The sequence below is a fragment of the Arachis ipaensis genome, chromosome B08, assembly GCF_000816755.2.
Source record: "Arachis ipaensis cultivar K30076 chromosome B08, Araip1.1, whole genome shotgun sequence".
NCBI lineage: Eukaryota > Viridiplantae > Streptophyta > Magnoliopsida > Fabales > Fabaceae > Arachis > Arachis ipaensis.
In genome coordinates this window covers 14329481-14341584 of record NC_029792.2, presented here as the reverse complement: position 1 = coordinate 14341584, position 12104 = coordinate 14329481, and the positions used below count along the sequence as shown (strand labels likewise).

The window sequence follows — 12104 nt, the reverse complement described above, 5'->3', positions numbered from 1 at the left end:
TCAGTAAAAATCATAGAGAAGCTAGAAGCAAGAAAATGGCTAAGGTGATGATGTCCTTAGCAAAAAGAAGATCCAAGTTTTGGCGTAGCTGAGATCTTTGCCACTTATGGCAAGATGTGGTAAAGAAGTCTCAAGATCACCATGCCTAAAAATGGTGGAAAATCCAATTCGGTCATAGAAGAAGATCCTTGGAGTATGGCTCGTCTCTACTTTGTGGTCATCCATCACAGAAGGTAGCTACTGTAGCTATGTGGAGGAGGAAGCAGAAGTGGAACAGGAGGAGCTGTCAAGGATCAAGCGTTCATCAAGGGTCAGGAATCCTTCTTGGGGACCAAGTCAAGATAGAAGGCTCATATTGATAAAGCTTGCAGAAAAGGGATGAGAGAGAGGTAATTGCATGTTAGTTTTAGCTTTTGGTTCCCTCTCTCTTCTCTCTGTCCGAACTGGTTTGGTATTGAAGAAGAAGAAGATTAGCTCGGTTGAACCGTTTCAACCTTGGAGGCTTCCCCTTCTATAATAAGGGTGAACAGCCAAAGCTTGAAGCAAGGAGAAAAGAGTGAAAATCACAGAGTTCTCATAGCTACCCAAGCTAACAGAAGTTCTTCTCCTTCAATGTTTTTCATGTTGTATTTTTCTGTTTAGTTTTGTCTGTCTTGAGTCTCATAGTGAAAAAGGCAAACAGTGTGAGGTTTGTAAGAAAAAGCCAGTGAGCGAAAAAAGGCAGAGAATACAAAATTAAAAGAAAAAACCATAGATGTCTTAGAGGTCCTTTGTACATCTATGTTATGTATCATGATTCTGTGGGAATCCCCTTGCAAGTTGGGTTAGCACTTAGCAGTTGAAAGCTTGGTAGGTGACCAAGTCAAGTTCAGGATTGGGAATCGATTCTGGACTTGTCCTAGATAGGAAGGGTAGTTCCTAGGGAAAATTGGAGTCTGTAATCTATTTGATTAAAGTGAAATTCCATCATTGTTGTGATGGAGACTGGATGTAGGCTGCACTGCACTTAGCAGCTGAACCAGGATACTTCTGGGTGTGATTCTCTCTTTCTATTCTACTCAATTTCTGATTCTATTTATAGGAGACAAAATTAAAAATTATCTCCGCACTGGTTATGAGACAAAAAGAAAAAGTCTATTGACTAGTGACGAGACAAAAAGCGGAAATATCTCCTAAAGCATTTTAAAAGGGCGGGAAGAGTTACTCAGCGAAAAAGGGGCTAAGATTCAACCCCCATTCTCTTAGCCACTGATAACCATCATTTTTAATTTATTTTTTTAATTTATTACATCAAATTTATTATGTGTACAAATTAATTAATTTGATTAATTTATTAGTCATTAAAATAATAAATTTATACATAAAATAAGCAACTGAGATATTTTCAACTAATAATTAAATCAAATCATATATATCTAGCCAAATTCAAATCATGTGAATTAAGGACTAAACTAAAATAAGATGATTTCTTATTTATTTAAATTGAACACAATAAATATAAATTAATTTTGTTATATAATCATAGTTTTCTGGTCTACTATATATAGATGGCTACACAAAATTATAAGAATCATGATTTTTATCACTCTTGCTATTTTAACTCTTCTTTTCTTCTTATTTTTTGCTTTATGTATAATTTTTTTTATGTATAAATATACTCAAAATGAGAAGGCACGGATAAGTGTTTCATTGATTATTTGTTTGACGAATACTATAGCCTGAAAATATCTCAATTTAGGCATTCTATACACTACTAGAAAACTAGCTATTAAAGACGGATATTTCCCATAGGTTTTATCCCACGGAAATACAGACAGAATTTGCGAGGGATTTTTTTGTCGAAAACGAAGGAAAATGAAATAGAATAAATTACAGACGGAAAAGAGAATCTGTCGATAATTCTGTCGAAAAAATTAATTTTCTTCGTGGAAAATAGTTACCGACGAAATTCCGTTTGTAATTAAATGAACAAAAACGCTGCGTTTTATTAAACTATTACAGATAAAAAATCTGTCTGTAATTTAAAATATTCTGTCAGAAATATTGAGTTAAACCTAACTCTACCCCTACCCTCTCAAGCTCCATTCACACTCCAAACAAGCTTCATAGTCATCTTCCTCGTCGTCTAGCTCCATCACACTCCAAACCTTTCTCCTCAGCGCCTTCATCCACCGTATTCTTCCCCCAATCTCCATCTGAATCATCATTGCCACAATTACCATCATCAACACCTTTGGGACTTCCATCACTCTGTTTTCTGTGCCGTCCCTTCTCTTCCACTTTTTTACGAGTACAAACCCTAATCTTCCTTCAGTAACTTTTTCTCCTCTTCAAACCCAACACCGATGGTGAGTATTTGAATTTTCTTCTATATTTTCTTCCAGTTTTTTATACAATGAAATTCCATTATTACAATGTAATTTTCGTGTCGTGTTAGTTTAATTGATGCTTGATTTCATTTCTGATTTGGGATTAAGCTAGCGTTTGCCTTTGGATTTTGTTTTCGATTTGTGATTTATTTGGTTGATGTGATGAATTTTTTATTTCATCAAAGCATTTGGAATGATACACGTAAGCTATTTGATGAAAATTTTTGGAAACAAGATGGGTCATTCAATAAATATTTTTAGATTGAAATCATCAAGTCATAAGTATCGTATTATTGTGAAATAATGTACTAAACTATTTGAAACTTGATTTATATAATTGATATAATCATTGTGCAACAGGAGAAGTTTATAAAAAAGTTGGCAGAAGTTCAGGCCCAACATGCCGAGGCTCAAGCACAGGGAATGGAGGTACCACCAATTAATGAAGACTTGATTTGGGAGGAAGTGTGTGGTGGGAAAAAGAAGAATCGAGTTTACAAAAAAGGGGCATTCTTTTCTAGCTCTATCAAGTCTAGAACCACTTCTGCCAATTCTGTATCTGGAAGAGCATCTAGAAATCAAAATTCCGTTCTTGATTTGCGAGAACAGATTCATAATCTCATTGAAGAGTTTTTTCAACGTGTTACTCAACAAACAGATGAGCGTATTAGTAAGTTGTTAGATACACGCTTTACTCACTACAAAGTTTTTGTTTATTTGTGATAATTTTTTTCTTATTTGTGGAGGTTTATAACCCCCACCAAATGGTTTGTGGGGTTTCTAAAACTCCCAAAATTTGAGGTGCTACGAGGTCTTTTGTAGGGTTTTTAAAAACCTCCACAATCTATTCAGTGGAGGTTTTGTGTGTGTTTAATGGGGGTTTTATATTGGACTTTTGTGACGATTTTAAATCACTTTTGTGGCAGTTTAAAACCCCCACAAATTATTTTTTTAATTTAAAAAAATAATTATTTTGTGAGACTTTCAAACCTCCACAAATCCTGTAATTATTTATTTATTTTTAATTTCAAATCATTCATTAATCTCATCTAATTTACATACTTTTAAATTAAAAATTTATTTTTTAATATAAAAAATGATAAACATACTCAAAGAGAAGTCTTAAACACCAATTTGGTTCAGAAACTCCATAAAATCACTACAAAATAAGATAATCCAATTAAATTAAATACACAGCTGTAAGCTTCAAAGTTAAGCCAATCCAATCAAAAATAGATTAACATAGCTTGCTACCCATAAATGAATCACAATTCTCATGAAAGATATAGAAAAAAAATCAAAAGGGTATTATAAGGTAAAGCCAATGATTTTCAAACTAAATTGAGTTAACTGGATTCAAAACGCATAGATTTCAAATGGAAATGAATATAAATCAAAGTTAATTTAATTCTGAACATGCATTCAAAACTCATAAAAAGTTAAATGATTAAATCTATTTAAATACAAATTAAAAATAATAAATCAAAATTTTACACTATATATGGCCTGCAGCGAAGTTCATAGCCTATCCATCTCATACCAGCTTTGGCATATCCATCAGTTGACGGGACGAAGAATGAAGATCTTCTAATTGATGTCATCTTTGTTGCCACATATAATGGAACTTGCATCAGAAAAATCTCAAATCAGAAATGAAAAAAAATTCACAGGAAAAGATCTTAGCCATGAAAGCAAACCAACCCATTTCAATATAAGAGTCAACTGAAATATTTCATAAATAAATTAGTTAGGTTGACAGGTTTCCAACTTTTAGAAGTTAACAAGAAAAAAAAGGTGGAGTGAGGGAAAGGAAAATATGAAAATAACAAAGGCATCCAAGAATATTGAATTGCACTATGCATCAACCTAATCCAATTCGCGATCGTTGACAATGTTTTCCAGTTTCTAAATTCCATTGACAATAAAATCATATGCAACATGTCAATTTCTAAAAGCATAGGACAAAAACAGAGCATCATTGCAACTTCATGTGAATAATAAAGAAATTTATGAAACAAAAATGTTCCAACAGTGGCTAAAATGGTTTAACATTTGCTGCTTTCTTGTCATCTTTTCATAAAACAAGTTCCACACAAGGATCGAATACTAAACAAAATTAATGATAACACAAGATGAAATAAAGTCCTCTGCTTGCAGAAAATTTTAATAGCCACAGTTATTCCAACTCAATAAATAAATAACATAAAAATGAAGTACAATTGGTGGATGCAGGGTCGAAGCCTTCAAAGAGAGAGAGCTTAACAAAGAATAAGGGAAAGAAAAAAGAATCTCGTATTTTGTTTAGTTTAAAGTTTAAACAAAGAAAGAACTAAGTCAATCAAACAAATGAAATACAACAAGACATTCCAGCTTGTATTTCTCTTTAAAAGAATAAGGAACACATTACAAATTTATAATAATCCTATCACAACCCACATACGATGGACCATATATTTATATTTAGCCCTTATATTTATTATATATAGAAACAGGAACCCACTTAACTATTTCCAAGTTGAATTCCACATGTCAGAAAATGTTTGGATTAATACCTCTAGATTCTGTCATTCGAAAGTTGACTTTGTCATGGTGACAAATTCATCAAGGTGGCAGAGTTGAATGGTTTACATCTCCAGAGTCTTACTAGAACTTGAATTTATCTTTGCCCCATGTTGACTGTAAACATTGTAGGACTTGGTGATTTCTTATTCTGCATACTTTATTTATTGAATGATAAACACTTAAACAGCAATATTTTATATAAACCTATGACTCATGTTACAAAGGTATTAATATTATTTTCTTAAAGTGAAAGAAATTAAAAAACTAGGATCAGATTCCACTGCCTTAGCATTCAACCTCGGTACCTCATGCAGAGAAAACTATTGCTAAAAGTATCATAGCAAAGTCAATGGAATAAAATTCAAAGACCAGATAATTAAATTGCATATACATATTTGACAAGTTTGAGTTTAGAGAATACAAATAAACAAGAGGTTTGAGCTACATACCAGAGTATTTGTTGGCACTTGGCACTGACATTTCCCAATTAAATCTCCAAAAGCAAATCCTATAGTCCAATTAAAAAATTTTCAATAGGAAATCAAATGGAAATCAACACAGATTTCAGTATGCTACAGGAATAAGGTACAATAAATATGACTATAAAGTAAACTAGTCTCAAAACTGGTTGTGGCATTTCTTAAGAGTTGCTCTTCAAAGCTGTCTGGTTTTCATCATTACGAAGTTGTTGGAATTCTCTGTGCTTGGCAGCTCTAAGGTCAAGAATGCTTGGAGGTATTGGTTTTATGGAGCCATGCAAGTACACCAGATGAAAGAAATGTTGAGAGAGAGAATCCATATGTTTATTCGGTCTACCACCCAGAAATTGGTAATTCCATGGTGCTTCTCTGAAAGCCCACCAAGAACAAATATCCTTGCTACGGACCTCGCTTTGTCTGCAGTTTTGGCCCATATCGTACTCAACAAAATATTGTAAAACAAGTTAAAACAGCAACCAAAAAGAACCAATGAAGAAAATAAAAAGGAGTGAGGAAACTTAAGGAAAGCAAGTGGGAATTTTATCTTACTTGACCACTCCCAAACCAAATTTCATCCGCTGCACGGGGAGCTAGTTGAACGGTAATATGATCTAGGACAAATTGTCGACTGCATGACATTAGTAGTTACAAATTAGAGAAACAATGAAAGGCTCTAAACACAATTCTGTAAAAGTGCAATGTAATGCAGTTTAATTGATCTAAGCAAAGAATCCATATGTGAGCATTCCTTCGTTAAATTTGATAGGATCTATCTTCACCCGCACATAACCCAATTCCCTACCAGCTCTGGGAGCAATTGTGACCTGCATCAAAAGCAACATAAAGCTAAAATGTCAATTGGTGGATGTAGGATCGAAGCCTTCAAAGAGAGAGAGCTTGTCAGCTTTGATTTTGGTATCACCATACTATCCATCACATGAGAACCAATCGCATAGTTGTTATAATTAGAAGTCCATTTCTTCACCTGTATAATACAAAGAAACCTTGCTGATTATCATGTATCAATATGAATATGACGTTATAATATTGTTAGATAGAAATATCTTACCGATTGATATTGTTGCTACAAGGTTTCTTTTCTTAGATTGTGAGTCTGACTGCATACATTACATATAAATAGAATTAAAATTTGAAAACAGAGGAAGAAATAATAGAGAAGAAGAGTACCTGTCTTCCATCCAAGACATGTGTTCAGATCGGAAGGCAACATGAACGATATTATTCTCTTCTTCCACGCTTGCATTGCCGCATTGTAGTGTAGTAATTCATCCCAATCAAATACTCCAAGTAAAAGACTGATACTTTATAGATTTAAAAAGTCATGATGCTTTCCAGAGTGCAAAACTGGGTCTTTAAGGTTGAAAATGATGGTAAGAGTTGGAATACAAATGAATAGAAATTAAAACCACTAACCTTATTGATGCTGGGAACTAATTCCTACAAATTAAAAATAATATTCTTTGTTATACTTTATTATAAAATAACAGAATTTTTTAGTTAAAAAATATAAGATCAATTATATATTCACTGCATATCACTGCCTGCATATCCACTCTACCATCCGAATTAAGTTTTCTTAAAAGGGAATGTCCCTATGAAGTACCAGACCTGTTTCTAAGTGATATCGTTTGAATGTGTTAAATAAATCCCTGTTTTTCAACACCTTGTCAATTCACTATTAATTTAAAAGTCACTGTAAAGAATAATCTAGCCTCAACTAATAACAATACTGAATTTGCATAATTTAAAAGACAACACAACATGACAACATCACTATTAATCTATAGAAAACTCAATCAGAATCCTAACAAAATAACTAACAATCACTCCTAACATAAAAAAATTTACTAACTACTGGCATGATACAAAACAGCTTCAATTATCAATTCTGACTCATTTCCAAGACTCCTTATCAACGCAAATGAAAAACAATGAAAAAATACAGAACAAGAGAAGGTACAGTAAGAAAGTTGCAACAGAACTGAGGAGGCAAAACAGACAAGAAATTTAGTGTTAACAAAGAAGAAATATCAGCAAATTAATAGGGAAGAAGAAGAAAAAGAAGTACCACCGGCAGTTTAAAGGGGAAATTGGAGTGAGAGAAAGCAGCATTGAAGAAGAAGCTCGGGAGTGAACAGATCTGCAAATGCGTTGTACTACGGCAACTACGGTGTCATCGACGGTAGAAACTGTGGCAGCAACGGCGGTGCAAACTGCGATGGCAACAGTGGCAGCAATGACAGATAGAGAGAACAGATCTGAAAACACATTGATAGAAGATGTGGCTCGATCTAGAAGCTCTCTACTGCAACGGACACAGCCGAAGTGGTAACGGTGCCGGCAGCGGAAACGGCAGCGAGAACGGCGGCAAGAATGGCGTATGTAGAAAACTTAGGGTTTCATTCTCTCTCAGCGAACTCAGTGCCTCACATTTTGGGAAAAAAAGAGAAAATGATGTTTTATTCCAAAACTTTGAATTTTAATTAATTATGAGTGGAAGTTTTTTAAAATGCCATAAATAAAATATATTGTGGAGGTTTTTAAAACCTCCACTAAAATACTCTCTCAAATCAATATTAATCTTGTAGTGACTCCTTTAGAAAAGACTCAAAAAAGTTGGAAAAATTAGAATGGACAATTGGAAAGGCCGAGAAAGAAAAGCTAAAACAGAAGAGATGGAATGAGGCTTATGTTAGCTATTACGAGAAGGTTAGAGCGTCAAGTAGTTCCAGTACTGTTCCACTACCACCGCCACCGCCGCCACCCTCAATCTCTTCGGATGAGGACTATGATGATGATGAGGATGAAGATGACACTGAAGACTATAGCTGATAGGTTTAGTATGGTTGAATAATATACTGAGAATTATAGTTGATGTATCAATACACTTTGTTTATGTTTTGAATTATATTGACTTGCTTGTTTATAGTAGTTTTCTTTTAGCTTGATAATACGATGAATTTGTTTATTTTTTGAAATATTATAAATATTCGAATACAAATTAGATAAAAATTTGTATTTATTAAATTTATATTTATTTTGTATGAAAACAGGTTTATTTTGCAATGAAAAAATCTAAAAAAAAATTCTATTTTACCTTACTGACGGATTTACAGACAGATTTTCTGTTTGTATTTAAAGTTTGGAATGATTTTCTAAGGTTCCAATTACCAACGGAAAATTCGTCTCTAATTACTGACAGAAAATTCGTCGAAAAATCTGTCTCTAATTACCAATAAAAAATTTGTCGAAAAGTTTGACGTTTCAGGAAAATAGATTGGAGAATTTACTGAGGAAAAATCTGTTGGTAACTGGTAAAAATTTGTCGATAAATTACCGACGGAAAAAATTTGTCAGTAAATAATTTTCGATGAGACTTTTACAGAAGGACAAAATCCGTCGGTAACAAAAAATCCGTCGGTAATAAAGACCAAATCTGCCTGTAAATCTGTTTGTATTAAGCAATTTTCTAGTTGTGTAAAATTATCAAATTGAAGTTGAATATGTAGTAATTCAAGGTGGCTGGTATATTTTTTTTATAGTATTAAATAGAAGAATATTTGTGAAAATAAAATACCCATTGTAATGAATTTTCTTTTTCAATGGTTAGTAGATTTTTATGCCAGTCTTATGAATTCTTTGAAGGCACAAGATAATAAAATAAGTTGACTTTAATATCATTAGAAGTTAAATTTAATTGTTCAAGTAAGCACCACTAATTAATTTTCTAATAATAATATGATTTATATTTTAATTTTTTCGAATAAATTCATTTCAAAATGTAGAAATTAAACTCAATTACGCTAAAATTTTAAAAGTAATATAGAATTTCACAACAAAATTAACATTCATTAAAAAAATAAATTTATTTATGACTTTTTTCTAATTATAAATAATAACAAGACTTATGAAAAAATATTAATGTCATTATTCTTATTAACTAAACCATAATATAGGTAGTTGATAGTTTGATAGGCGAAAATTATTAAATAATAACGTAAAAATTAACAACGAACAAGTAATAAGGATTCATAAAAAAATCTATTATATATTACTAATTTTATAATTAAAATATGTCACATATCATATTCTCATCTACTATATTTATTATATATTCTATTATATAAAAATCAGGTTTTTGCAGTTAATGATGGAGTTGACGCGACATACTTTTGAGAGTGTTTAGCGATTTATTTCTTTTAACTCATTAAATATAATTTATTACAATAAATTAACTATATCAACTAATTGATTTGATTAGATATTTAAATATCACATAATTTATTATAATTTATATCAATTTGATTTGATATTATTTTCTAATTTATTTCTTTTAATGTTCTATTAGTATTTTTTAATTTATTAAACCAAATTAATTATACTAATTATTTGTATTAATTAATTAATTAAACCAAACCAAATCATATATATTGAGCTAAATTCAAATAATGTGAATTAAGGACGAAACTAAAATAAGATTATTTTTTACTTATTCAAATTGAATGCAATAAATATAAATTAATTTTGTTAGATAATCATAGTCTTCTAGTTTTCTATACATAGATAGTCACACAAAATTATAAGAATCATCATTTTTATCGCTTTTGCTATTTCAACTTTTCTTTTTTTTTTTCTTTATGTATAAATGTACTCAAAATGAGAAAGTATGGATGAATGTTTCATTAATTGTTTGTTTGACGAATACTATAACGCGAAAATGTCTCAATCTAGGCACTCTACCGCTGTCGATAGAAGTTGAACCTGTAATAATTCAGTGTAGCCATAGTATTTTTTATAGTATTACATAGAAGAATATTTCTTAAAATAAATATACACATTATAAATAATTTTCTTTGTCAATCTGTTATCTTTTACCTAACAACCAATATCCCTTGAATATATTATTTTTATCAGAAGTCATACATAATTTGATTGATAATTCTATGTATAAAAACACTCCTATGATAAACTAAACACCATATTGTTAACTCGCTAAAGTTAATTCTCCTATGATTATGCAATGTATAGCACTATCAGATGAAAATTGATTAGATTATATTTATTTTCAACAAGGTGGGTGAACTTTTAAGCCTAATCATGGTCGAAGTTAAGGAAGGTTTGAAAAATGCTAATAATACAAATACTTTTTATTTTTAATGCATAATAATAAATATATAAATTAAAACTAATATTGTTTCATACAAAATAATAAAACGTATATTATACTAAACATATCCAATCCGTATTAACTGTCATTGTTTATCAGTTATTTACTGACAAATTTGGTTATTAAAAAAAATTAAATTAACTTAAATATATACAATATTATTCCATGCATTTCGTTTTTATTTTATCATCATAAAAAGCATATATATTATAAGAGAACCTCATCTTTTTACCAACAGTTCTTCCATTCAGTAGTTTCTATAAAGAAAAGATGGATAATTTTGTTATTTTCAGTTCTTTGGTGTGTATGGATGACACATAATAATATTGTGTTTGGCAATAATATATGAAATTTTGAAAGGCTTAAGCATAGGTTTGGTCCTTGACATATTTGTAGATGAAGTGCATAGTAGATAAAAAGATAGGCAATAAAGAATAAATGGTTAAAACTTCTTAAATGCTAACAGTCGTAGAGCATGATATGTGTTCTATAACTTTTTTGGGTTTGATTGTGTCTTTATTATTATATATTGTGCTGTTTAATCTATGCTAAAAAGATTTATGATGATCATCTTATCGTGTTAGTGTAAAAGTTGTAGGTGTTATATTTACTTTGTATGCTCTTAAATCTCATGTCCCTTATTGATATATGTGACTGAGTAATTATTAAAAGAAATTGGTTTAATATCTATTTTATATTCTATTTAAATTATAATAGTGAGTAAATCTTTTTTTTCAAAATAAATAATGCGATTTTTCATAAAAACAAAACTTTATAATTTTTGGATTATTGTATAAATATAATTAATATAATTTTATTTTTATTATTTGAACACCAATAATGTCTTTATGAATTTTTTTATTGTATAATTTGCTTTAACAAAAAAAATAAATTTTTGAAAATTTAAACTTGAGTGCTTACTGTAACATCCTTACTATTAGAATATCACGTTTTCAGCTGCGCTACTCTGATAGAGCGGATATTACGACGACTTCCATACATATATAATATTAAAATAGGAGCCTTTAAGTATATATATATATATATATATATATAGACACACACACAAATACATCTCATCACATTTTACATTCATAAGAATAACTTCTACAAACATATATGTATATACAAACCCATCAAATCAAACACTCCTATTCGTCTTGACAAAAATGAAATAATAATGGTGAAGAAAAAATCAATAACTAAAATAATACATCAAAGAAAAGCACATCAAAAGTTTAGTAGAATTTTCATTGGCTTCCTCGTCTGTTTCTTGAAAAAGGATAATGTTGTAGGCACTACAAGAAAAAAAATTTTTAGCGACAAAATTTTAGCAGCCATAATATTATTGTTATAATTTCTTTTTTTAAAACCATCTTTTAGTGGAAATTGTATATTTACCATTAATATCATAAATTATAATGGCAATTTAAACTATGGTCACTAAAAAAAGCTAAAATTTTAAAAATAACAACAAACTTAAACGGCTAAACCAAAAATATCTCC

General features: G+C 30.5%; 1 long non-coding RNA gene across 15 annotated transcripts; it reads right to left on the bottom strand.

Annotated features, from left to right (window-relative positions):
* LOC107613677 lies at nt 3738-7900 on the bottom strand. 15 transcript variants are annotated; one of them, XR_002351990.1, is made up of 8 exons: nt 7500-7895; nt 6599-6868; nt 6480-6528; nt 6333-6395; nt 5960-6234; nt 5381-5827; nt 4922-5045; nt 3738-3993 (listed from the first exon to the last, which is right to left on the bottom strand). It is a non-coding gene; the product is annotated as an uncharacterized LOC107613677 (long non-coding RNA). The 15 variants fall into 15 exon arrangements; XR_001614144.2 differs by having other exon boundaries at nt 5960-6395; nt 7500-7896; XR_001614139.2 differs by having other exon boundaries at nt 5381-6234; nt 7500-7896.